The 25,289-nt window shown below is 38.5% G+C and overlaps 1 protein-coding gene across 31 annotated transcripts in view; it reads right to left on the bottom strand.

Moving 5' to 3' along the window:
• Positions 1 to 25,289, bottom strand: part of DTNA (dystrobrevin alpha) — a 355,063-nt gene that overhangs the window by 144,882 nt on the left and 184,892 nt on the right. Inside the window, exon 1 of one of the 31 annotated variants that reach the window (XM_081790790.1) lies at positions 18,469 to 18,639. The exons of the other annotated variants lie outside the window; for them this stretch is intronic. The gene's annotated coding sequence lies outside the window, so the exon portion shown is untranslated. Of the gene's footprint in view, positions 1 to 18,468; positions 18,640 to 25,289 lie in introns of those variants that run through there. 31 annotated transcript variants of the gene reach the window in all.

The raw sequence follows: 25,289 nt of genomic DNA, 5'->3' as shown, positions 1-25,289 counted from the left end.
TATTAGGTGATCCAGCAAGATAGCTAAGAAGTGACATATCTGTCATGGGAAAATACTAGGGAAAAAAAGCTAGCTATTTCACATAGATTATGGGTAAGATGGGTTTTCCTGAACTAGTCCGAAAGCCTATTGATCATGGTTTGTGTCAGTGAAACACTGTAGAGGTGGGCAAACAAAGATTCTCTCATCCTTTTTTTAAGCTTTAGGGAGGCTGATAAACGCATTGGAATAGGTAGGAGATGAATCTGGTGGGGAGAGCTGAAAATGCAGAGTAATAAGGGATGAACGGACAAGCCGTGGATCTGCTAATCCTTCCCAAACTCTTCAAGAGCTCACAACACTTGGAGAACATCTTACGTGACTTCACCATCCCTCACCTGCCCTGTCACTTCTTCCTATGAAGTCACTAGCTCTAAAGAAAGAGAAAAATCCTCCATACCTAGTGTCTCTCCACTTATTCATTCATCTATTTATTAATGCAACGAAGAGTTAACTATGCAGGCCAGGCACTGTATGAGTCATTGGTGACACAGTGATAAGACAGAAATAGTTTCTGCCCCCAGGAAACTTACAGTTTATGGGGAAGACAGACATGAGAATATGACTGCAAAAATAATCAATTATAATTGTGATAAGCGAGACCCAGAGAATACAATTACTGCCAACACTGGCTACCTAATACAGAATCATCATTAGCAGCAGCAGCAGCATTTATTCTGCATTTACTATGCATAAAGGATTTTTATGTCTTCATATCTAAAATTCATACAACTCTTGGGAAATACCAAGGTATGTATTATAATTATTATTACTTTTTATTTTATTAAAAAATTTTTTTTGAATGTTTATTCATTTCTGAGACACAGAGAGACAGAGCATGAGAGGGGGAGGGGCAGAGAGAGAGGGAGACACAGAATCTGAAGCAAGCTCCAGGCTCCGAGCTGTCAGCATAGAGCCCGACATGGGGCTCGAACTCAAAAACCGTGAGATCATGACCTGAGCTGAAGTCAGTCGCTCAACCAACCGACTGAGCCACCCAGGTGCCCCTATAACTTTTTATTTTTATTTTTTTAAGTTTTATTTTTATTTATTTTGAGAGAGAGAGAGAGAGAGAGAGAGAGAGCGAGCATGAGTGGGAGAGGGACAGAGAGAGAGAGAAAGGGAGAATCCCAAGCAGGCTCCACACTGTCAGCGCAGAGCCCAATGTGGGGCTCGAACTCATGAACCGTGAGATCGTGACTTGAGCTGAAGTTAGAAGCTTAACTGATTGAGCCACTCAGGCGCCCCTGATTATTATTACTTTTTAAAAAGGATAACGGAAAACTTCTTTTTTTTTCTATTTATAATCTTGACTATTTTTTGAAGACGCCATTGGAAAACCTTTTGTTCTGCAAGCATCTTGATGAATTTTGAGTATGAATGTTTGGAATAAGAACAGAAGAGAGCTAGATTTCTCTGCCTAGCAGGAGGGAAAATATTTGCAATTCCTAAGAAACAATCTCTAGTCATGTGTGAGGAGTGAGAAAGAAGAGGAAACGTAAGAATCACGTTAGAGAGATGAAAAGGGCTGGATGCCCCACCTCCCACCTCCCCCAGACTTTGCCAAACCCATACCTTCAGTGAAGTTAGTAGATATGTCAGTTTGAGTGTATTGTTTGTGGACACTGGCAAAGGGGCAGGGTTTCACTTGCAATCTGATAAAGGGGGCAAAGAGAACACAGCTTGCATACTCTTATAGCCAGACACATAATAGGTTAAGGGACAGTAATCCCCAAGAATTCCCAAAGGTTATGGGAAGGGCTTACACTTTCAAATTGGTTCACACCAACTTTATCTGACTCCCTTGGCGGGGGAGGAAGTTCCAGCTGATAACTGAGTTATCCAAATGAGGACATAGGGACTCAGAGGGGTCCCAAAGCTAGTTATTGTGTGAAAATTACATTTGAACCTCAATCTGCCTTAAGGTCTGTACTCTTCCTATTTTGTCAGGCTTCCTCAGTTTTGTCAAGAAAGGCACAAGGGGCCATAAGGTCATATTTCTCACCCCCTATGACTCTAGGGACTTAGCTCCAGACCAACCAAAGTAATGGCTGGCTATTCTCACACGTCGGAATCCCCAGCACTCATGTGGTTCTTTAATGCTTAACATTCCAAGTACTTTTACCTAATGGATGGAATTTTCCTTCTTCTGAATGAAGAACTAAATAGATTGTGCTAAATAAATCCCAAGAGTTTGTGAGTGCTTTTTTACTACAAATCACTCATCCAGCTGTTCCTTCATGGGTATTATCCACTATATGCATCTTTGCCAAAGCACAGACTCTCAGCTGGGGAGCAAATGTAGAACTTGAATTTGCTATACTTGTGGACAGACATCAAGAGCGATGTGTACATCCTGTAGGCTTTGGAAAGAAAACTGGGGACATACTGTCCTGGTTAAAGCAAATGCCTACGTTTATTTTGGGAATTATTTCTTGGAACTGTAAGGAGATGAGTTTTTTCATGCAGAACCAAGGGCAGGAAACAAGAAGGTTAAGGGAACACAAATCCTGGGTTCTTAAAGCTCTACTAAACTTAGCTGGTGTGTGCTGGAGGTTTAATCACTAGGTAGAGTAAATCCTCAGCAGGTATAAATAAACTTAGGTTCCTTTTAGATCATCTGTTTTGATTGGGGAACTGCCAGACCTACAAGGGCCATTTATTCTAGGTGGCCATTTATGTCTCTCCACCTTGCATTTCCCATCTCTTGTCTTCGCATCCTCCTTTAGATGATGTTTACTTGTATGTATGTATGTATGTATGTATGTATGTATGTATTTTTACTGTTTATTTTTGAGAGAGAGTGAGACAGAGCACGAGTGGGGGAGGGGCCGAGAGAGAGAGGGAGACACAGAGTACAAAGCAGGGTCCAGGCTCTGAGCTGTCAGCAAAGAGCCTGATGTGGGGCTCAAACTCACGACGGTGAGATCATGACCTGAGCCGAAGTTGGACGCTCAACTGACTGAGCCACCCAGGCACCCCAGATGATGTTGACTTTTATATTTCTGAAGAGTACTTAGCATGCTGTTTAAAATACTCTTTGAGTGTCAAATACAGAAGAGGCCCAATTTTCTGGGAAAAAGTTTAAAAACTTGAGTGTGGAATTCGTTCAACACATTGGAAGCCCGCATCTGATTTTAGCGTATGGAAAATATCCAACATTTTACCTACCACACCTGCTCTGGTATATTGTTCTCTGTGTTAGTCCTGCTCAGAGCCGTGTTCGCAGAAGGGAGACAGACGGACAGTCACCTAAATGTTTCCTTTTGGAAGGTGAAAGCTTTTGTGGGCCCCCTTGCCTTTTCTCACATGCGGAAACATAAAATGTCTCTTTGCTCCTTGACTGCAGATGAAGCAGCCGTAGAGCGTAAGAAAGACAAACATTTGGGAGAGGAGGTTTGGCTATGGCTTTAAACATACCCTAGTTCGAATCCCCTCACGTCCATGTTCTACCTGCACATTTTGGGGCAAATAAGTTTCTCTTACCCTCAATCTCCTCCTTTGAAATTTCAAGAAGGACATTTACCTTATGCAATTCTGTGAGGACTGAGTGAGGGAATTTTGTCGAATGCCTGGCCCTGGTACCTTCTAGTTTCTGTCACTGACATCTGTCACACCGTCCTCCCAATATTCCCTTTCCTCCTTTTCACCTCTAACCCCTCTTGTCATCTATTCCAGTGTTTGCTGTGGGGCTGACTTTGTTTCCCTTCAGACACAGTAGAATGCCCACACCCCCACCCCACCACGGTGACCATTCAGCGCTGTGCATCCAACCCAAGCCAGCCTTTGCTGCTTACTTGCTGGGATCTTGTTTGAGGTACTAAGAAGAATTCCCCGCTGGGGACGCCAAGGGGGGCGGTATGTGATTAGGGGCTGCTGGTGGCCATCCTACCTGCCAGCTGGAAAGCCCCTGTCTGTGGGTGAGTGGGAGACACAGATCTGGTTATGCTGTTTGGGTAGGACTCACGGGAATACAGTTAAGCAGAAACGAGCAGAGCCCGGAAACAAGAAAAGATAGCACTTTGGGGATGTCCTCTGGGTCTCTGGAGTCTAAACAAGCATGAAGCCAAGGGCACCTGGGCTCTTTTATTTACATCAACCACTTCCTCCTTTTAAACTCCTTGGAGAGGTATTTCTTGTTCCTGTAGTAGGAAGAGCTTATTCTAATTCCCTTCTGTCCTCATGCATTATTTTTTCTCAAATTAACGAAAGGGCCTTGTTTTTTCCTTTTCTTTCTCAAAACCGTTTTTGCCCTGAGTCCTTACTATTTAGAAAAAATTCAAAGATTATAGAAAAGAAAAATCAAAACCCTGCTATTAATGTTTTGGTTGATATCCTTCTTGCCTCTTTTCCGCACGTTCACATTGAGCATTTAATCTCAAATTCTGCCTCTATAATCTAATTTCTATCACAGCATTGTGAAAGTAGTACATATTCACTGACGAAGGCTTAGAAAACACAGGAAAGTAAAGATAGAAAAATTAATGTATTACCATATATTAATCACCACTAACATTTTGTTTTCTCCTATTTTTCTCTACTTTTCAATTTCAATATCAGGATTCGATGACAGATGATATTTTATCATAAAGTATAGTATCTCTCACTAAACACTTTATTATAAGACATTTTAGATGGTTTTCATCATACGAATGTACCATAATTTAATCTATTAAATAATCTACTAAATTTATTAAATTATTTAATTTATCCCTTGCTGGGATTTAGTTGTTTAAAAAATGATTATTTTAAATAATACTGTGATTCATTCCATGCCTGCAAATTTTTGTGTAAAAGTATTTCCATTTTAGATAGCCCTAAAAGCAGAATTACTAAGTCAATGTTCATCAGCATTTTAAGTCAATTAAAAATATTATCAAACTGCTCACCAGAAAATTTGTAGTAAGTTCCATTCCTACTGATAATTTATGAAATAGCTTGATAAACACCCCTTTGGTGGCCACATAGGATTTCTTAGCTATAGAATGACCTTCACTGTTCATTTTTCTGTTACAAGATATATCCAATTTTTTTACTGCTATAAATAATGCCAAAAAGAAAGATGCCTGTACATAAATATTTGTATCCCTCTCACATTATTTCTCCAGGTGATTTCAAAAAGGAAATTGTTATTAAAGGGTGTAGTTATTTTCAAAGTCACCGATACATACTGATATCTGTCAAACTGCTTTCCAGAATTATTGTATTAATTTACATTTCCACCAATAAAGTGTGAGAATGGCTTCCAAACTCACTAGCATGACATTGCCACTATCAGAGCAAAACAACTCAACAATAAAACATCTAAAAATATTTGCTACTTTGAAAGGTGATACAGCAAGGTTTTATTTCTTTGATTAAAAGTGAAGTTTAATATTTTTTTCATGCCTTTTTACTTTCACTTGGTTGTGAGCTACATATTTATGCCCCTTTCTCATCGTGACTCTTAGCATTTTCCTCTGTGGCTTGCAAAAGTTCTTTATATTAAGGCTACTGACCTATTATCTCACCTATGTGGATGAGAGGTGCATCTCATGAATTATTTCTATTATGTTTCACATACACTTTTCAGCACTACGACGCTGGACTTCTCTGACGAGTATACCATCTGCGTGTAACATATGCCCTGTCTACACAAGGACACAGCACAGAACATTGCTTAAGATGTAGGGTGCCTTAAACTGGGATAACAGTGTCTCTTTTTTACGACTGTTGTGTAGAGGAACTGATATAGCAAACAGACAGCTTTTGATGCCCTGTCTATAGCAAGTTCTTACCACTGTTAGCTCTTCCTTCTATATTTTTCTTGACTATCATTCACCTAGAATTTTGTCAATGACAGTTTTTGATGTCAAGAAATTAAAAATGTTAATGTTGTCAAATAAAACTTTTTCCCACTATGAACCTCCATTTTTATACTGATAAGACCCTTTCCTTTTGCAGATCACTCAAAAATCCTCCAGATATTTACTCAAAAGGAAAGAAAAAATATACATATATTTAAATATTTGAACATGAATGTTCACAGTGGCTTTATTTGTAATAGTCAAAAACTGAAAAAAATCTCAATGTCTATCAACAGATTAATGGATAAACAATAAACAAACAGCAATAAAAATGAACATATTGATTCATGCAATGACATGGTTGAATCTGAAGATAACCATGCTGAGTGAAAGAAACTAGATAAAATGAGTATGCACCATATGATGCCATATACAAAACCCTAGAAAATGCAGACTGATTTATGGTGAGCAAAAGTGGGTCTGTGGTTGCTTGGGGATATGGAGAAGGGGTAAGAGGGCGGCATAACCAAGGGCCATGAGGAAACTTTTGGGGATGACAGAAATGCTCTCTGGATTCTAGAGATGGTTTAAAGGGTATACACATTAGATCAAAACATATTCATTTGTACACTGTAAATAATGGTATGCTGTCACTTATATCTCAATAAAGCTGTTTTAAAAATTCTTCTATTTTTTCCCTAATACTTAAAGTCTGATTTATTGTAAGTATTTAAATCTAATCTAGCTGGAATTTATTTTGTAGTACAAATGAAGACCTTTTCCTTTCCCATAAAACTTACTGTATAATAATAATAATAATAATCTTCCCTATTGATACGCACTGCCTTGTTTAGCATATACTAATACATATGCTAGTATTTGTTTATACCCCAGGGTTTTCTCTGTATCAACACTCTCTTTAGTTATAGTTCAACTTAATTATAATTACAGCCTTATAATATATTTAATAGCTAGTAAGCAAAGCTGCCCTTCATCTTAATTCTCTTCTTGCCCGACCCTAATCCTAAACAGGAGTCTCAGATCTTAGCATTACTGTCTGAAGAGAACATTTAAACCCAAAGGATTATTTTGATACAATGTTAAACACCAAAGGTAATAAATGTTGCAATGCGGAACAACTTTTTTACATTTTAAGGCAAAGTGTGATCAGAAGGAACCCCCAACGACAGCAGCACTAGCTGAAGTAAAGGAACTTCAGCAAAGCCAAATTGGAAACACTTGTTGCTGGCAAGCATTGCCACTGGCTTTGTTTCTCCTGCTGAGACTTCAACCCCCATGCTCACACAGAACTAGCCAGAGGGAAGAGTATTTTTGATATCTCTGGGAGACAAGAAAGACAGCTAAACTCATGAGCAGTGCTGGGTAAGAAAACAGTTGTAAAGAAGATTGGATAATACGAGAGCAAAATGCATACCTAGGAATGGAACGGGACATTGTTCCGATAAATCCTATCGGTAGGATTAAATTGAATATTGTTTGGTTGTTGCATGAAGATGGGAGAGAGTTGTTTGGAGGCTCAGAATCATTTCCTTTTATTGGCTTTACATAGGCATAAAGCATCTGCCTTGTTGCCTTTTGTTTTCGGAATTATTTTAAATCCACTTGTTTAGATGTTGGATGTGACACCTTTTTCTTAAACTAAAAAGAATTGCTTCTCATTTTTATTCACATTAGTTTCCCACATTTGGAATTACAATCTCTGACTATTCCCTTTACTGCAAAATTATTTTTTCATCAGGTGTATGCGAATCACAGTGATTACTACAAAGGGACAATAACCAGGCAGGTGACACTTATTAAATACCTACTGTGTACATAAACTGCCTTGAAGTATGAAGAAAAAAGAGGATTCAATCTGAATAAATCTGAATAAATGCAAGAGCTCTTTATTTGTAACAGAAGTCTTCTAAAGGCAAATTGCTATCACTAAGGAGATTTTTACTTTTAAAGGTGAGAGGGACTTCGAGGGAAGCAGCATGTCTCAGTAAATCAGCACATTAAAATCCATGCTTTGCTGGCTCAGTGCCTCCAAGAAATTCATTCATTCATCTTTAAAAAGCGGATAATGATGTCATCTCCCTTGTAGGAATATTAGGAGGTTCAAATATAATGCAACCTAAATACTTTGCAAACAGCAAACCACAATACACATGTTAGCTATTATGGTTAATAAAAGCTTGTTACTTCTCCAGATAATAAATGACACATAACATTTGCAGAGATTACTCTGGAGACCCCATGAATCATAACATGATCATCATACTCCCTAATAGTTCAAAGAAACTACGGCCATTTAAGCTCATGGGCAAGTAGCCATCTAAGATGAGGGTTGCATAGCAGAGGATAAATATCTAAAGATAGATTTTCCCACCTCATTCCCCCAGCCTGCCCTTCCCTAAGTAGCAGAGTGGAGGGAGGACAGCTGGTCTCCTTCCTCATCCTCTTACTGGAGTAGTGCCTGGCACACTTTCCCAGTGACATCATCAGCCAAACCACTGACGTCACAGATAAAGACAATGGGAGCGATAGAAGTGACCGAACCATAAGACAAGGCAACTGCTGGTCACCCATCCTGAGGCTTTGCCTTGCTCTCTTTTGCCGTCCCCTGACTCCTTCCACAGTCCTCACATTTCTGCCAGCCTGAGCCATGGTGTCCTCAACCCTCCTTTGCTCATTTCTCACGCACAACCCACAGCAGTGCCATTCTGTCCAGAAGTCCAGCCTCAGAGCTGCTCTTTCACTGTCTGCATCTGTAATACTAAGTATCTTTAATTCTGCGTCTGTTGACATTCTTACTTCAGTTAGATTGCAAGCCACCTCATTTTCCATGAAATTACTTCTGTACAGAGGATGACAATCCACCTACCCCCAACTAACCCATGTTATAGGCAAAACAGATCAGAGTCCAAGTTTGTGTCTGACTGTGTACGAGGGTCTAGCTGGGTTCTGCCTGGAATCACCCGCATGACCTTGAAGACTCTATTACCAATCCAGTCCCTTATGACTATGCCTTTCCATCCTCTGGCCTGATTCCTTTTCCTGGCTGCCAGCCTCTCACGAACTCCCTTAGGTTATGCAAATGTCAGACTGCAATGAGCAAATTGACATGTTCTTCAAATACCAAGCACGGAAGGGAATCTCACTTGTTCACATCAGTACCATACAGGTCGCAGTAGTCATTCTCTGTCAAAAGGTCAGAGTTGTGTAGATGTGTATATGGAACAGTTCTATAAGGCACATTTTTTTGAGGTGAAAACGTCAACTGTGCCAGTGCAACTGACTGATAATGTGTGGGTGGAAAGAAGCTTCCTCCACTTTATAATGGGCATGCTCGTAAACAAAGCTTTACTCACACCTACGTGAGAAAAAAGCCAAAGCTGCCCTAAAAATCTTACTATTTTTCAGCAGTGTTATGTAGAATGACATAAATATCAGAACATCTTCTAAATCTTATTACACAATAATAATTGCTAACATCCTTAAGAATTTACTATCTGTCAGATACTCTGAAAGCACTTTATAAGTATCATCCCCTTACATATAATAGACTTTACATAGATCAAGAGCAGGCAAGATGGCATAATAGTTGAGTCCATTAACTAGAGCGCGCGCTCTCTCTCTGTCTCTCTCTCTCTCTTATTAACTGTAAGCCCTTGGGGAGATTACTTAACCTCTCTAGCCTTGGTTTCTTTATGCATAAACTAAAGATGATCTATGATAAAAGGCTCATGGGGTTGTTGTGATGATTAACGGAGATAATAACTACATGTATTCAATGATTTCTGTGTTCTAGGTGTTGTTCTCTAAATGAGGGTTCCTCAACTTAAAAACAAATGAGTAAACTAAGCACTTTTAGAACTGTACCTGGCATTCAGAAAGTGTTCTGCTTTTTTATCAGAAAATGTACAGAACTCTCATTTGATGTGCTCTGTACGTCCTCCTGTATGTTTGGATTTTCCACTGCCGTCCCACATACTGGAAAGAACTATATGGCCAGCACATTGGTATTCCCTCCTCACCCTATTTGGTTTGTCCTCCTGATAGTCAGACTACTGTGGATCCCCTTGGGCAATACCCCTCTCCTCCTTCCTGCTCTTTGTTGTCAAGACAACATTCCATCTCGTCCACTTCCCCCCCACCCCCCACATTTCCCAATATTCCTCTCCAACCACAGTGACCATACAAGTTTAGAAGAAATTGAAAATAACTTCTTGGAAAACAGTAGAGGCCCTGATGCTTCTATTATCTTCCAATCTGTGAATGAACCAGGATATACCGTGAAGAGGAAAAAAAAGCCACCTCAATGCGCAAAGGCAGGAGAATAATAATATACCCAAATCAGAAGTTCATTTACGAGACTACTTCTACAATGATAAAGGGAACTGTGTTCTGACATTTCTCAATGAGTTCTTAGTATATATTTTAAAATTCCGTGTGTGTTAGAAAGAAAAAAGACATCACTATATGTCCATATCAAAGAACATTAAGGTTTTAACAAAAGGGAAAAATTTATAAATATAAAGTTACATTTCTTTATAACCTCAGTTCTACCACATCTCCAAATAATACTGTGATGTGCCACATGCTTCAAGAACACAGATGATAGTAAGTGGCACTTGCTTCCAACAGGATGATTTACGAAAGTTGGTCTTGTTAGGAAAACTTGCATTATCTTCGATATGCTCTGTTTCCTTGGCCACGATAATCTTGCTGCAGTGATGCATGCAGTAATTGACGATTTTCAAGGAGGCTTAAAAAATAAGCCAGATGTTCTCTCCCTGACTTACTGTAAGACAGACAACTGGCAAAACACATCTCAAATCGACTCTTTTTTCAACTTCTGCTTTCATGCCCTGAGCTTACACCCTCCTTCCCTCATCCTTGCTCTGAACTGTACCATTAACTTCTTCACTTATTTCTGTCCATCTGGTATGGCTTCCCCCCAGTCGGTGGTGGTAGTCATGGTGGTGGTGACAGACGATATGATGATGATGGTGGTGGTGGTGACAGTGGTGGAGACAAATACGTGATGATGGTGGTGGTGATGATAGTGGTGATGGCGATCTGGTCCTGAACACCTTCTGAGTTCTATTCTTGTTACGTCTTCATGACTCGCTTATGTCTTCAGAAATTTCTGATTCTCACCTTTCCCTGATTTTTCCCAACTGTTCCCTCTCTATAGATCTTCCTTTCCCCAATCTCCCATGTAATGCTCACTATTTTTAAAGTTTATCCCAATGCTTCCTTCTGCACAAAACATTTTTCTCACCCCTCCTCTGTAACATCTGGTCTGTGTCTTATGATTCCTAATCATATTTCAAGGAAACTTTGAATCTAGGGACTCTGGACTGTCACTCTGTTTTCAATGTCGAGTACAGTGTCTGATTGTGAAATAATAGAAAATATATACTGGTCTTTGCCCCTGAGTCCTGGCATAGAGCTCTAACACCCTTGTCATTTCCTAAGTGATAAGAACATTAGAACCATGTTTTGTTCTAATATTTGGTCTTGTCCCTGGCTCCTGACACAGAGCTCCTAAACACTTTGGGATTTTCTAAATGATAGGAGTGAGTGTCTTTGTTCTAATGAGATGACTATCAGTGGGCAACTGCATAGCTTTGGGATGGGGGCCAGTCACTAGAAAGATCAAGCCATGACTTGAAGCTTGGAACTTTCAGCTCCATCCCCATTCTCTAGGGGGAGTGATTAATGATGGATTGTCCCAAACTGATGAAACCTCCAGAAATACCAAAAGTATGGGGTTTGGATGTGTTGGTGAACACATCCATTGTGACAGGACAGGTGGTGTACCCCAACTCCACTGGGACAGAAATGCCTGCGCTCGGCACTCTTCTGGAACTCACCCTGTGTATCTCTTCGTCTGGTTGTTCACTGTTATCCTTTCTCATAGTCTCTAGAATTCTTAAGTGAGCAAGGCAAAAGAATATTTGGGACCAAGATTTCTCTGAACAATCTTGGACTTACAGTCATAGAATCAAACAATCTCCCTGTTAAGTATTTCCTGGAATGAAAGGGAAATTTCACTAAGAATATTCACCTTCTTATCCTATATCACCCTTATTCATCAGAAATGTTTGAAATGAATGCCCACATTCAATAAACGACCCGATTTGTTGTGCTTAATTCTAGAGCCACAGTGTTCAATAAGAAAGTGCTAGTCATAGATGGCCATTTAAACTCAAATTACTTGGCATTAAATAAAATTAGAAATACAGTTCCTCAGTCACACTAGTCATATTTTGAGAGCTCAACAGCTATAGGTGGTTAGTAGTTACCACATTGGACAGCACAGACATAGAATGTTTAGCACCATGGAAGGTTCTACTGAACAACACTGCTCTAGATCTCTGCCCTCTTCACTACACCTAAAGGTGAGTTTACAGTCAAGACCAATTATCCTCTGCCCATCCTTATATGAGAAGAAATTTATTTTGAGTAAATTTCAAACAATAATACTTGGGAAGTATATCCTATCCAAAATATTTACCGTTTTTCCACCAAAGTCAAAGCATTCCATGTTTTACCATTTGGCACATTCTTTCAGTGAAATTACAAAAATGAACCCTCCCTCTTCCACTTGATATGGGGGCTTTTTATTTGCAACACCAGTTGTGAAGACAAATGCAACTAAATGGATAAAGAGATCCACAGGTTTTTATTTTCTACTCTCTAACATTAGGATTTTAATGATGCTTGATGTTCCTATATTTATATTAATTCAGTTAGTCCATTGAAGCACCCTGGCATTCTGAATCTTTAGCCAAGACCCTTTTCTCTATATGACGCTGCCTAATCATGTTCTATCTAAAGAGTAGAGAAGTGGAACAGTTAGATAAACATATAGCCATGTCTGTGACCTATTACAACTTTACAGCTATCAGAGCAGAAATATAAGCTGGTGTGTTTGTTACATTTCTCAGATTCTTTTTCTTCAGAATGGCTGCTCTTGTTTACACATAAACACCATGACAATGAAAAACCCTGTGTCTATCTATATCTATATCTATATCTATATCTATATCTATATCTATATCTATATCATCTATATCTGTATATGTTTGACTATTTATTTTGTTAGGATATTTTCCTTATAGTAGAATTGTTGGGTCCAAGGGTATATAATATTTAAAGCCTTTACTATGCATTGCTATGTTGACCCTACCCTGCTCCAAAAATATCAATTTATACTCTGAAAAGCAATGGATGTGAGTTCCCATTTTCCACACTTTCCTTAACATCGGGTATTATTTCCCTCTCCTCCCCCTGCTTCTCTCTTTTAAACATATTTGCTAAGGATTAAAATGATATTTGTTTAATTTGTAGGTATTTAAAAATAATTAGTGAATACAACACCAAAGGCACAATCCATGAAAGAAATAATTGATAAGCTGGGCTTCATTAAAATTAAAGGTTTTTGCTCTGTGAAAGACAATATCAAGAGAATGAGAAGACGAGCCACAGACAGATTATATATTTGCAAAAGACACATCTGATAAAGGACTGTTATCAAAATATACAAAGAACTCTTAAACTCAACAATAAAAAAAAAGCAATTAAAATACAGGCCAATGACCTAAACAAATACCTTACTAAAGAAGATATACAGATGGCAAACAAGCATATGAAAAGATATCCACATCATATGTTATTAGGGAAAAGCAAATTAAAACAACGAGATACCATTAGGCAACTCTGCTCAAAATCCAGAACAGCAACAACACCAAATGCTAATGAGATGTGGACTAACAGGAACTCACATTCATTATTGGTGGGAATTGAAAATGATACCACTACTTAGGAAGACAGTGTGGAAGTTTCTTACAAAACTGAACATACTCTTACCATATGATCCAGTCATCCTACTCCATGTTATTTCCTAAAGGAGTTGAAAACTTATGTCTACACAAAACCCTGCACATGGGTGTTTACAACAGCTTTATTCATAACTGCTCAAACTTGGAAACAACCGAGATATCCTTCAATAGGTGAGTGAATAAATAAACTGTGATACATCCAGACAATGTAGTATTATTCAGGGCTAAAGAGAAATGAGCTATCAAGATACGAAAAGACATGAAGGAACCTTAAATGCATATTACTAAGTAGAAGAAGCCAATGTGAGAAGGCTATATAACGTATTATTCCAACTATATGATATTCTGGAAAAGGCAAAGCCAGAGAGACGATAAAAAAATCAGTGATTTCCAGGAAAGAGGGTGGAGGAGAAGGGAGAGATAAAAGGGCAGAGCACGGAGGATTTTTAGGACAGTGAAAACACCCTGTGTAATATTATAATAATGGACAGATACCATTATACATCTGTCCAAACCCATAGAATGGACAATGCCAAGAGGGAACCATAAGGTAAACTCTGATCTTTGGGTGATTATGATGTATCAGTTTAGGTTCATCCTTGGTAAAAAAAAAAAAAATGGACAATTCTAGGGAGTCATCTTGATAATAGTGGAAGCTATGCAGGTGTGTAATAACTTCATGTAACCATTACTTTGTGGTTTCTGCCATTGAAAGCATAACTTTCTATCTCAAGTTTTGTATTTTCTTCTACTACTTTGGTGGAACCACATTATATATTGGAATTGTCAATCCATATGGTATTTTCTTTCATGTGAGGGTAGGTAGAGGCAAGTGATATTTCTGGGTATAATATTCCCCAAACAAACACAAATTAATAGGTTTGAGACATAAAATATTGTTATTTATTTTAAAAATAATTTAAAATTTAAAAAGATGATTAAAAAATTGAAATGGTGTCAATAGTGAATATTTCATAATATACATACCAGGTAGAGGGAAATTCTTATAATAATATCACTCTAAAATGGATCAGGCTAATGTTATCATGAAAGTGGAACCAGTTGATTGTTTCTTTTTGTATATTAAAAATGTAACAAATTGTTCATTCCTAGCAATGAAATTACTTTTTTTCCTATCAGATACTGGACTACATATTGCACAATTATTGATAAGTTTAATCATTATTAATGAAAGTTTCCAATGCTTATTGAACAAAGTCAACATCCTTTATAATAAGTTCTGATAACATAACAGAAACACCTATTGTTAGTGAGTTCTAAATGTTATTAATGGAATTAATTAAATTTGAAAGTAAATATCTGAAAATCACCATTAGAAATTTCTACTTTTTTTAAAAAAACATTGGCCTTTTACTACATACAGAGCTTAGAGCTTTCTAATAAAGTCTATCTTATTCTCTGAATTAATCATTATTGCCATTGTCATCATCATGATTGTGATCACGGTGCCATTACTTTTCTTTCATTTGAAACATTTAAGAATATTTTTAAAAAGTCCAATTCTTTTCATACAAAAAAATTACATAGTTGTCAATAATAAAACCCACTTTAATGAAGTCATAGGTTTAAAAATAACAATTCCTAAAAATGGAATATCTAGCTGATAGAGTCATCAATCTTTAGAAATTTTGTCTTGGGGTTCAACAGTTATCATTAATTTTATTGAAAAAGCTATAAGAGTCAATATGATTCTTCTTCATCATGGCTCTGTTGAACATTTATCTCCTTAATAGAGGTAAACGCAGATAATTAGCTATTTGAGAGGCTAGGGAGCTCTAGAAATTAAAGCTAAAATGTTAAGAAACACTGCCGATCATTCAAAATGAAAAATAAAGCCTGATTTAAAGAAAGGTTGACAAAAATATGATTCGATTAAAACACTTTGGCAACATTTCTAATTTAAAACAGGCACATCAAAAATCATTTTGTACCTTAAGAATGTAAATATCAAAACAACTAGAAAAGAAACTTCCATATAGCCATTATGGACAAGAGGTTTCTCAAAAAACTAAAAATACAACTACCAGAGACCCAACAATCTCTTTTCTGGGTATATCCACAAAGGAAATTAAATCAGTACATGGAAGAGATATCTGTGCTCCCATGTTCACCGCAGCATTATTCAGAATACCCAAGATACAAAATGACCTAAGTGTCCATTAACGTATGAATGGATAAAGACTTTGTGATATATACATACAATGGAATATTTTCAAAGAAGATCCTGCCATTTGCAACATGCATGAACCTAGAAGACACTACACTAAGTGAAGTAAGCCAGACACAGAAAGAAAAATACTGCATGTTCTCACTCACATCAGATGGGGAGGTGGGGGAAATGAGATGTTGGTCAGCGTGTACGAAGTTGCAGTTATGTAGGAAGAACAAGTCTAGAGATCTAATGTACAGCATAATGACCATAGGTAATAATACTGTATATTGCATACTGGAAGTTTGCAAATTCCATGCACTCTTACCACACACCAAAAAGTAGCAAGTATGTGAGGAAACATACGTTAATTAGCTTGACTGCAGTAATTATTTCACTATCATAGTGAAATGTGTGAATCAAATCATGTTGTCTACCTTAAATACATACAGTTATTATAAAAAATAAAATTGAGTAGGAGCTTCCATCTTATAGACATCTCAGGTATGATGACCTGAGAAATGGACACGTACATATGGCCTGGTGTCAGGTGTATAAAAATCATAGAAATTTGGATATATGTTGTTTTTTACATACATCTAGCTCTAATGGCTAAGCTGGCTGATATCTTAGCCCAAAGACTGAGACTATAGAAACTACAGGAACTGAAACAAGAGGAATTTGTTTTCATTCCAATTACAGAATGGACTGAAGCCTGATCAAGTACTTCGAACATGGAATAGTGGAGAATGCTCGTACTTTTCAGTAATTTCACTTCATCCACACTACTCCATCTCTCTTCTTTATATATAGATATTTAACCCGTTACAGTACTGCTGGGAAAGAAGAAAGCTTGGTTAAGAGATCATTTACACTTTTATCTTTACCTTTCATCTCTCTTTCTTGTGTCCTCTCCTTCTGTCTCTGACTCTCCCTCCCTTCCTTTGGCCTCCTTCCCTTCCTTATTTTTCCTTTAATAAAAACAGACCACTTTCTACCTCAGGTATTGTCAATATTGAGAATTTCACACTTTAAAATATCTTACCAGGTACCATCTTTCACTGCTTCTTGGGAATTTCCTGTTCTTAGCTAATAACAACTTATGCTTGTGAGTATATTCTATGTTCCAGAGTTGATGATCATAGCTTGTTCCATGTTCAAAACAACAAAGGGTAAAAGGAAAGAATGATTTCAGATACAAGCATGGGCATTTTACACCTGTTCAGTGTTGTTACAATACTTTTGATATTTGCTATCATGGAAATAGTGCCCTTTATTTGAAGTTATGGCAAAAAAAATTTTGAAAAAATGATTATAACTCCTTGCGCAAAGTTAGAAGATGACCCAGATGTATGAAAATTAGAGAGACTAAGGAAATAGCAATGAAAATCACAGAGCATAAATGGATATAACAAAAGCTGTTTCCCTTTTTGAAGAAAGAGAGGTATATGACCAAACTTGGGATCATTTCTTGGCTTTTATCCAAGTCAGTGCCAGTTAGTGGCAAATAATCGACTTTAGCTAGGAAAGTATTTTTTGAAAGACTTTCGTGTATGAAAACACTCCAGGTGGAGAGTGAATCCGCTTGAGTAACAGCGGGGCTCTGCTCCTGTTTTAGCTCGGCTTTGTCTCTAACGCTGCCAGGACAAGTTTCTCCCAAGCCGAGAGAAGTTGGCTAAGTTAGCCCTTGACTAAAAAATTAAAGTCAGTCCTAACGTCTGATGAGAAAGACCAACAACAGACATCAATAGAAACCGCGACGAAGGAAGCAACAGAAGTTATTAGCAAAGAAATTTTCTCCTTTAACTTGCTCTGCGCATATCAAAGCCACCTCTTTTGAAGCAAGCTGCTAGGGCGATGTGTAAACAATGCAGGGAGAGGCTTCTGTGCTCTGAGAATGGAAGGTTCCCCACGCACCGCATTGTTTACATTCGGCTCTCTCCAGCCTCTAAGCAAGAGTTCCTTTTATACTAACCCGTATTGTATCTACTTCTATTTTCAAATCCTCTGAAGCATATAGACCACAATGCCTGAAAGAACATAATACGAAACGGAAATAAAATATGTTGTAAAAATTGTAGATAAAACCGAACTACTCATGTTAGATGGGGCTGGCAGGAATAGGATGAAAGAGGAATAAATGCCCAAATACAACAAATACACTATGTAACACGCGGGGGAATTTTGCCCTACTGTTAATTTAGTATAAGAGACAAGCAGCTTAGGACCGATACCACGAACAAGGTGTCCTCTAGGAAAAGCGGACCATTTCTGAAGTTCAAAACAAGGAAACATTTTGCCCTGTTTTACATTGACCTGAAGACATGGATTATTGCATTCTTATTACTTCTTTCCAGTTTTCTTACTTCTACTTGCACACACAGCCTCACACGCATACCAAAGTGCCAGAAAAAAGTCACAGTGTTTTAGACTTTCAAATTAATAGAGGGTGAAAACGGGGAGGGGGGGGGCAAGGGAGCTGGGAGCAGGGGAAGGGAGAAATTTGTCCTGTGCCCACGGAGGGCTGGGGGTGGGGGCGACAGTGAAATTCCACCCAGCAAGTCCTGCTCCTGCAACAGAAGAAGAGTTCAGTTTCATAGATTGAGTTGTACCTTACCTGGTTTTGCAGTTAAAGACACCAACATGCCCCTAATTCTTCCTCTAAGGTACTACATATGCTGAAAGCTATAGTATTTGACCTTACACATTTCCACAGAAGAAACTCCAAAGCAACCTTTAACTTCAATAAAACGCTGTGTTCATTCTTCCCCTTGTGCTCAACGCACAGCAATCTAATACACCTCATCATGTGGTCCGTTACCATGGTAGCAATGAATCCAGCTGCTGAAATACAAAAGACTGACAAAAAGTTGCCTTTTTCCCCTCCACCCACCCTGACAAAGTCAGATTTTTTTTTCTGTATGACAAGTCTAATTTGAATATGTTTCTGTTGCTGACTCAACCTCGTGAGCAAGGAAAAAAAAAAAAAAGAAACGAATAGCAGAGGTATAAGAATAAAAGGGCCCCCACAGCCCTGAAACAAATGAAATAACTATATGCATTTTTTTAAGTTGCCACTAATCCCTCAAAATACTGATCATTATCTACTACTTCTTCCAACCAAGTATTTTTAAACACCAGTTACTAACTCAAAAAAAAAAAAAAAAGGAGCAATAGTCTCATAGCTCCTTTAAATATAGATATAAAAGTTAAATAATTCAATAAACACGGATGTTGAAAACACTGCATCAGTATAGGAAGGGCTAGTCTCAAAGGATTTTCCTAGAGCAAACTTCTAATCACAGTTCAGAGGTGGGAGGCAAAATTCTTCAACTTCTTTTCATCAAACCCTGTGGTTAGCCATTATTTAAACAGATTAAGTCCCAGTTCTGTTTTATTTATTTATTTAAGTTTATTTATTTATTTATTTTGAGAGAGACAGAGACAGCACAAGTGGGGGAGGGGCAGAGAGAGGAGAGTGAGAGAATCCCAAGCAACTGTCAGTGCAGAGCCCGATGGGGGGTGGCAGGGGCGGGGAGGGGGCTTGAGCCCACCACCTGTGAGATCATGACCTGAGCCAAAATAAAAAGTTGGATGCTTAACATACTGAGCCACCCAGGCGCCCCTCCTATTTTAAATGATCACAGATTTGGATCTGTGGTGACACAGCCTGATAGAATCAACCAAAGCATACTTGGGGGTTCCATATTAAGAGTAGAAGTTTGGACTTGGGACAGTTGCAACTCTGAAGAATCCTGGGACCCCCCAAGCCCATGGCTATGCAATTAATATTTAAGGAACCACCTTCAGTTTATTCGCATGTGCTTTAAGGACGCCTGATGGGAGGCCTGGGTGACAGGCTTCACCTGGCCACAGCTGTGGTCCCTCCCTCCCACCATGGACATCCTTCACAGCTGGTGCTCTCTCCACCATCAGGCGAGCAGCTATTCTGTCCCTCGGGTCATGCATGGCCAATCCCCTGCTTCCACAGCTTTGCTTACTTTCCAGATTTAGCTCAAATTCCATAATAATTTGTTTACATATCTATTCTCTCTCTTTAGACATGGACTCGCCTAAGAAGGGGAATGTTGCCTTATTTATCTCTTCATACCATGGAACCAGCAAAGAGTTTGGCATAATGTCGGGCTCGGTGGCTATTTCTTGAATGAATAAAGCAGGGAATGAATGCTTTATGTCAGCACAGTGGAGGAAACCTCAACTCCTCCAGGACTGTGTTCACAGCATTCTCTGCTGTGGCTAAGCCCCTGAGGGGGGGTTTGCTCAGGCTTTTCCTTACTATCCCACGCTGCACAGGGAGGGAGGCAAGAGTAGCAACCACTGAGTTACTCAGATGTGGTTTTAAAATCGGTTCTTACCCAGACTGGCTTTGTGATCTTGGATAGATTATTTAACCTCTCTAAACCTTGGTTACTCTTATGTAAAATTTCTACTTTCAAAAGTTATGAAAAAGGATTAAATGAGATGGTCCAAGGAAATTACCAAGCACTGAGCTTGAAACACAGTTAAGTGCTCAATACATTATCGCTAGAGTTATTTAGCAAAAATGTTTATGAGTTTTGAACAAAAGGGACAAGAAAGCTCATTGACACCTGACTTTCCCTTGATGATAAAACTGTCATTTTCAACCAGATACACATTTTCAATGATACGCTTTATAATATGAGTAGTGACACAGCATAATACAGAGACCATTTCAGGTAACTAGCCAGGATTGCCTGCTCCCGCTTACAAACTATCTAGAGGAGATGATGACCAGCCAAAAGGTTTTACATATTCCCAATGTGAAGTAACTGTGGAAAGAGTATTAAAGTTGGTAGTTGATTAAAAAAAAACTTTTTAAAACTTTTTAATTTTTTAACATTTTATTTATTCTTTTAATGTTTTTATTTATTTTTGAGACAGAGAGAGACAGAGCATGAGCAGGGGAGGGGCAGAGAGAGAGAGGGAGACACAGAATCCGAGGCAGGCTCCAGGCTCTGAGCTGTCAGCACAGAGTCCAACATGGGGCTCGAACTCACAGACCGTGAGATCATGACCTGAGCCAAAGTCGGACGCTTAACCGACTGAGCCACCCAGGCGCCCCTAAAACTTTTTAAAAAGAATTGTCATCAGAAAGAGCCTCAGAATAGAAATTACATACAGAGACCACGTTTTTAACAACGTACCAATGTTAGCTTAACAGCCTTTAAAAGGTCACCTTGATCAGTAACAAGGGCTGTAAACTGCTCGCCACTACAGACTTTTAGTTGCTTTTCTCCGCAGTCATCTAACTCAGGAAATTGCCAGGCACCAAAGCCAATTGCATAGGAATAGTAGCATTAAAATCCCTTTGAAGCCTTCTAGTGCAAAGAAGCCACCAGGGGTTAAAAAAAGAAAAAAAGAAAAAGAAAACGACAACAAGAAAAACAAAACCTGTGGCAGAGAAAAAACTTCCATGGCAGGAAGTTGCTATAAAGAATAAAATGCATGTTGCACATCACAAGATTTCTCTATCATTAAAAGCAAGACCTATAGCAAATCAGTAGAGATTATTAAAACAGCTCCAGCACTGCTGCAACTCTGAAAAATCCTTCAGGGTGGTGACTCGTCATGACACAGTCCTACAAAGCGTGGAAGTGAGGCAGAATAGACGAAAAGGCAAGAAGCATATCCACTGGAAAGTCAGAGCCCCTTAATCCTTGTCAGGGCAGCTGATGAAGGAAAGACTCATAGAACTGCAATCTGAATAATTCATAATTATTCTCATGTGTGGCTGGCTCAATAGAAACGTTTTCACTGCATGTACTCATTTCTTTGTGAGTCTTTACCTTGTGTCTTTTTCCCTCCTACAGATTGCTTATGCATCCCACCATTCTTCATTTTGTCAACTGAAGAGCATATCATTTATCTAGTCAATGTAGACCCCTCCTAGGGATTAACTATGATGAGCACACATCCTTTGTCAGATGTCAAGCAACTTGTTTGATTCTCTCTCTTAAGCATTCAGGAAATATGATGCCAATATATTTGGTTTCACAAAGTTTGAAATCCCCTTTTGCCAATGTTAAGATTAACCTCTTGTTCAGTGTGAACAAAATTTGTAACGTAATCTGTGCTGGGATGACCACCTAATTTCATATGAAGAATCTTAACACCCGGGGGAAACAGTTTCGAGACATAATGCTTCAGAATTATGAGAAAGATGAGCCAAGCCTTGGATGCACAGACCTGGGAGAGAGCTTACAGGGTTGTTTCCCTCACTGCTGTCTCTTCAGACATGAGGGCACCTAATTTCCCACAAACTCGAGGTAACAACATGGGCTCAGAGGTCACATGCTTGAATTCAACAGGATGGCTACCAAAAAAAAAAAAAAAAAAAGAACCCCCCCCCCCCAAAAAAAAACCCAAAAAACAACTGGCTGCTAATGTCAATGAAATCAAAACAAGACAAAACAATTTGAACCCCTGCAAAGTCCATTTTTTCAGGTCACATTTTCAAATTGTTATTTAGTTTAGAATACCACAAAGAGCTTTATTGTTAGGGCGCTGGTTTAAATCAAATAAGAAAACTCGTTCACAGCAACAACAAAAAAGATTGCGATCTATTGAACAATTTTTGCAGGCACATAGTTTCTCCAGCTGCTTTGAGCAGCTGACCTAAAAAATATTAATCGGATTAGTATCTATTCTACTCATGAAAATTTCTTATGAAAGAACAAGGCTATTGCAAGGCATCTCAGTTTATATAACTCAATATCAAGATATTCTATTTTACCCTGAAGATGTTTTCAAAACATGCACTCCTCTTTTGAATTGTATTAACGGGGCTATAAATAAGTATCTGGTTTTAAATAGCACTGTGAAATTGATGGATACAGATCCCACAGATAACTAATTGTGAACCCTGAATCATTTTGCCCTATTCACATATGGAAATTTATTCCCAAATTTCTGTTTTTGTATTTTTAATCTTTTCAAAATTCAAGAATACATCTGGATTCTTCCTTAGTGAAAAACATACTTGGTTTTTAAACCTAAGAATAAAATAATAATAAATAATAAAACCTGACATGACGTGCCCATTTTCTCACTGAAAGGTAATATTACAAGTCCAACGTAGAGAAGTTGAGGAATATAGATTTACGAAATCACATCAAAAGCACATATAATTTATTTATCCGAGGTAACTGATATTGACATTTTGATGCATTTCTTAATTTTTATATACTAACAATCTTGGATGATTTTGACTATAGCTTTCTTTCACCTAAAGAAAGACATGTAAAATAAACATACTGTGCTATTATACATTATTTGAAAATATTTTTTAATAGTTGCATAAAATTCTACTATTTGGATATGTCAGAATTCACTTAGCCATCCCTCACTGTGAAATAAATATTTAGTCTTTTCCCGGTTTCTTTTTATAAGTGATACATCTTTGTATGTAAGTTTTTGATTATACCTTGGGTTATTTCCTTAGAACAGATTCCTGTGTGGGAGTGGGAATTATTGAGTTTAAATTAGAAAATCTAAGCATAGAATGTTAGAATTAGAGGACTCATACCTATAATTCAGTGTAATACAGACTTTATTGATGAGGAAACAGGTGAAATAACGGTCTCAAAGTCCTGCCATGTGTTCACTGTGCTTTTAAGATTAAAAAAATGTTTATTTATTATATATTTTTGATAAAGAGAGAGCACGAGCAGGGGAGGGGCAAGAGGGGCGGGGGGTGGGGGAGACACAGAATACAAAGCAGGCTCCAGGCTCTGCACTGTCAGCCCAGAGCTCAATGCGAGCTTGAACTCATGAACCACAAGATCATGACCTAAGCTGAAGTTGGAGGCTCAACCGACTGAGCCACCCAGATGCCCTGACTTTGCTGTTTGTAATATCGCCCTGCTGACTCTAAATTCATGTCTGAGGGGCCCCTTCCCAGTTCCAGTTTGGCATCCTCTGTGAAACTCCACAAATGTGCTCCAGGGTCCAAGGCAGGACCGGGAGTTACTTGGAGGCAGGTAACACAGTTTTGTTGTTGTTGCCGTTGTTGTTGTTGTTTGGTCAGAGGCAATCAGCGTGGCAGCATCTCTACAGCCCCCTTCCACTGACAGCAAAACAGACTGGATACTGAGAAGAAGCAAATATTCGCTCAGGTCAAAATCTGTCCTGAGGAGAACAAAATGGAAAAAGGTTCCAAGAGAGTTGTGAGGTCAGGATGCTCTGAGTTTGAGTTGATATAAAATCAGGCAGAGTTCTTTGATAGACTCCGAGTTCTTTTCTGTCCTTGTATTCGGTGGGGAAACCAGAAGATCTGTGGGGTTTGAGTGGCAGACTGTCAGGGAACTTGTAGGAGCAGGGGACTGAGTACTTGTCTGGTCACCCTCTGTGACAATCCCATATCCTGTAAAGCCAGGCATGTTTGCAGAGCCACGATGACGTCTTCGTTTGACAGAATATATTCTTTCTCAGTTCGAGGGAAGAGAGGAGGACATTTCTGAAAATCAGGTCTACTCATGAAGTCAAAGAAACAGGCATATTCCCGAGAAGTCACTCTTGAAAGAATTCATTTTCTTAATCTGAATACACAGTTACACAAGATTATTACTTCTTGGTCTCTTCCGCCTGACTTATTCTAAAATAAGATGACTTATTCTAATTCAATAAATTTTAATTAAGTGTCTTCTAAAAGCCCATATTGTATGGATGTAGGTGGGAGAAATATAAATAGCCTACAGCCTAGAAGGGGAGATAAGAATATGGATAAAGAAAGTATAGCCGTAGATACAATATATGAAAAAAATATAATTAACTGACTTGAGAGTAGATAGATAATTTAATTAGGTCCGTTTAGGCAGAACATTTAGGGGGGGAAATCATCCATTCAGTGTGCCCCAAGCTTGGAAAGCGGTTGCTGTTCGGATATTAGGTGTATTTTCCCAGATGCTTTTGCTTTGTGCTTGGGTACTAGGGCTACATCTGCGCGGTATACACGCCAAAAGCTCCATGGACGGATGCCTGATGTACCTAAGAGCATATTCAGTGACCAAGATTAGACAGAGGAGTGATAAGTTACTGAGTTTCTCCCTTCCTTTGTTATGTGCTCCTCAGAAAGGATAAGTAATTAGTTGGTGGCAAGGTGAGGGGTGCGGGGCGGGGGGGTAGTAGCTGTCTCTACAGTCGTATGTGTGTATAAATCGTAGGTAATGAGATGGAGAGACTGGGAAGCAAATGCCATGTCATGCACCTTGTGGGCACTCAATAAAAGTTCATTATCGATGCCAACGTTGATGAAAATAAAGGGTATTATAACATGGAGCAAGTTAGGAGAATAATTAAAGGCAAGACTATAGGAGAAGAAATTATTAAGGAAAAATAGATTAAACAGTTGGAAAAGGATACAAGGTGACTTAGGGGGAAAGATAAAAGTAAAAATAT

The sequence above is a fragment of the Panthera onca genome, chromosome D3 (assembly GCF_046562875.1).
Source record: "Panthera onca isolate mPanOnc1 chromosome D3, mPanOnc1 haplotype 2, whole genome shotgun sequence".
NCBI lineage: Eukaryota > Metazoa > Chordata > Mammalia > Carnivora > Felidae > Panthera > Panthera onca.
The sequence above is the reverse complement of the archived record's forward strand: the minus strand, read 5'-3'. Positions and strand labels throughout refer to the sequence as shown.